This window comes from Belonocnema kinseyi, chromosome 10, assembly GCF_010883055.1.
Source record: "Belonocnema kinseyi isolate 2016_QV_RU_SX_M_011 chromosome 10, B_treatae_v1, whole genome shotgun sequence".
NCBI classification, from domain to species: Eukaryota; Metazoa; Arthropoda; class Insecta; order Hymenoptera; family Cynipidae; genus Belonocnema; species Belonocnema kinseyi.
Genome location: NC_046666.1, coordinates 98146912 through 98150214, shown reverse-complemented (window position 1 = coordinate 98150214; position 3303 = coordinate 98146912).

The following is a 3303-nucleotide window of genomic DNA, read 5'->3' as shown; positions in this document are numbered from 1 at the left end:
TTAACATACCGTCGCCACATTTTGAGCCCAGACATTCCCGATGATAGCTGCAGGGCGTGCCATGCACACCCCGAGCATTTAGCTCACATACTATCTAGTTGTAAAACACACGCGGGAACGACCTACATTCAAAGGCACAATGCGGCACTAAGAGTGCTTTATTACCATCTCTGTCACTCCTACGGCATTCACCTTAATATCGCTCCTCTAAATGCTCCTAGGGAAATTGAGTCAATTGTCGAGAATGGGAAGGGCCGCATATACTGGAACTTTATATTCTCGACAATTGTTTCTGTTGCTCACTCGAGGCCTGACATGGTTCTTCTTGACTTCAAGAAGCGAACCATGTTTGTTATCGAATTTTCGGCACCAGCTGATAAGAACATCATAGCCAAGGAGAATGAAAAGAAAGAGAGGTATCGAGACCTTATAAGGGAGTTGCAACGATTGTACCCGGAATATTCTGTTAAACTGATTGTCCTTATCATCGGCGCACTTGGAGGTGCCAAGCTTTCACTTGCTAATGGCCTAAAAAGCATCCCTGCGTGTCAACAATATGCTAGAACACTTGCGGGAAAAATGCAGAAGGCGGTTGTCCTTGGGTCGCTCCGTGTTCTTAGGGTGCACGAGGCTTTTGCTGGATCGTCGTATTGATTCCTTTACAGACTGTAACCACCTATCTCACGGTTGTGAGACTTTATGGTTTTCTCAAAAAATATTCATTTATTCCTTAATATTTATGTTGTCCCCTTCAAAGTAATCTCCCTCAGATATAATACACTTGTGCCAACGCTTTTTCCAATCATCGAAGCATTTCTGATAATCATTTTGTGGTATAGCCTTGAGTTCTTTCAGCGATGCAGTTTTTATCTCCTCAATCGTTGAAAATCGATGTCCTTTCATGGGTCTCTTCAGTTCTGGGAAAATAAAAAAGTCACTGGGGGCCAAATCCGGTGAATATGGAGGCTGAGGCATGACTGCGGTGCTGTTTTTGGTCAGAAAATCTTTCACAAGCAACGATGAATGAGCAGGTGCATTATCGTTATGCAAAAGCCACGAATTGTTTTTCCAAAGTTCCGGACCTTTTTTGCGTATCACCTCTTGCAAACGGCGCATAACTTGAAGGTAATACTCCTTAATGACCGTACGACCTTGTGGTAAGAATTCCTGATGCACTACGCCACGGTAATTAAAGAAGAGAGTGAGCAAAACATTCACATTTGACCGAACTTGACGTGCTTTTTTCGTCATAGCCATATACCCACAAATCATCCCCAGTTATAACCCTTTTGAGAAAATCAGGATCATTATTGACTTCATTCAACATCTCCTGAGCGATGGTCATGCGATGAATCTTTTGATCAAAAAATAATTCAGCGATTTTTCAACACCATTTCTTCCACTGCTTAAACGTTTTCATCTGTTGTTGACGTGCTAGGACGTCCAGGGCGAGGTTCGTCTTTGACATCCTCTCGGCCTTCTTGGAACAGCTTGTACTGCTTATACACATTTTTCTTACTCAGAGTAGACTCAGCGTATGCAACTGTCAACATTTCAAGAGTTTTAGAGCACTGGATTCCATTTTTCACACAAAATTTAATGCCAACTCTTTGCTCCATTTTTTTCGAAAGAAGAAAATCGCCGAGCACACCAAACCCTTCTAACCTTTTAGGCCTCTGCCAGAAAAACAACACGAGCTATATAGTCAAAACTGTGAACATATGATCGTGATGAGTGTACCAACACAACAAAACAAAAAATTTAAAACTTGAATGTACGTAGCGCGCGAAAATTGAAAAGTCACCTTACTTTTTGAACACACCTCGTATGTATATATATATATGTATATTCAATAAATAAATATATAAATATAATGAAATAGAGGGTAACTAGAGGGACACTGCACTGATCGGAAAGAAGTAAGAGAAATTGATATTCGGAAAGATTCGTTGGACAGCTCGATGTTCGGAAAGAAACAAAAGCGAAGTTCACATAGTCCTTTTCGATTCTCTGTCCGAACACTTTCCGAACCCTATCCGAATTTTTTTAAAAACCTTTCTGAATCTTTCCGAATGCCATGTTTTTCGCGGGACATCAAAAGGTCGCGGACCTCCCCCCTTATTGCATCACCCCCGCAATGGCATGCCTAGTCCCTTGTTTCCTATGTCCATGATGCTAAAGTTTCTCAAGGCTCTGAGAAGCTCTGAGAAATTCTCCGCAGGTAATCAGGTAGATATGTTTAAAGGTCCAAGTAGCTCTTTTAAATGTTTTAAAGGCTTCAAAATGTCCTTTACGAAATTGAAATACAAGCATAAGTCACAAGCAGAGAGGCTGAAATTGAAATAAGAATTCGATCACAAATAACAAGCAGATAGGTTATATCAATAGAGTAGCCGACACTCAAGGGTCCTTTGTTAAGCTTTCGGATTAAAACCCTAGCGAACCGAAGAAACTGGTTGGAGCCTCTACAAAGTATCCGTAAAGACCCCATTGGGTCCCCATTCGGTTCCTTTTTAAAAAACTAAAAAAAAACAGCAAAATCAACTTTTAAATTGTTAAAATTCGGATTCTACGTTAAAATCTGCATTAAAAACTCACGGAGTAATCACATTACTTTTCCTTGCAGCGTTTAAAACTTTAAAAAATAAAATACCTGTCATTTACATGGGCTGAAGGTGCCTTCAAGTGCACGTTCTGTTACTAACAGTTATTAAGCGTTACTCGGCAACCTTAAGAATTTTGTCTGGATGCTAGCGCCCCGCAGTGGAAACCTCAGACAACAACGCTGCGATGCGAGAGAAAATTTTATTTTCAAACTTCGCGCGTAACATATTATTTAAACTGTTATGGATGCGCTTGAGTCGGCTTAGCAACGGCCAACTAGTGTAAATAACTCTAACCGCCGGGTTCGTGACGAATACAAAAGGAACCTTATATTACCGTCGCATCACTCTTAAAATGACCACTAAAAGGACCTTGAAAAGGACCTAATTCTCTCAGACTATCTCAGAGACTGAATCATTCAAATCGATTCTACTTATAGACTCAAATGGGCCAGGCTATTTCGCTTGAGAATACTCTGAGATTTCTATCAGTAGGGTATCTGCATATATGGAAAGAAATTTCGTGATTAAAAACATGATTTCCAAGTCATTGTAATCATTTGTATGTATTTCTTGTGGTTATGATTCTTTTTACAATAATAATATAATCTTAGACAAGAAGGAAAGTCGGTAGTCAGATATTGCTGAAGCTCCAAAATAGTGTTGTCCATTACAAGTTATACTAAATTATGAATCTTCA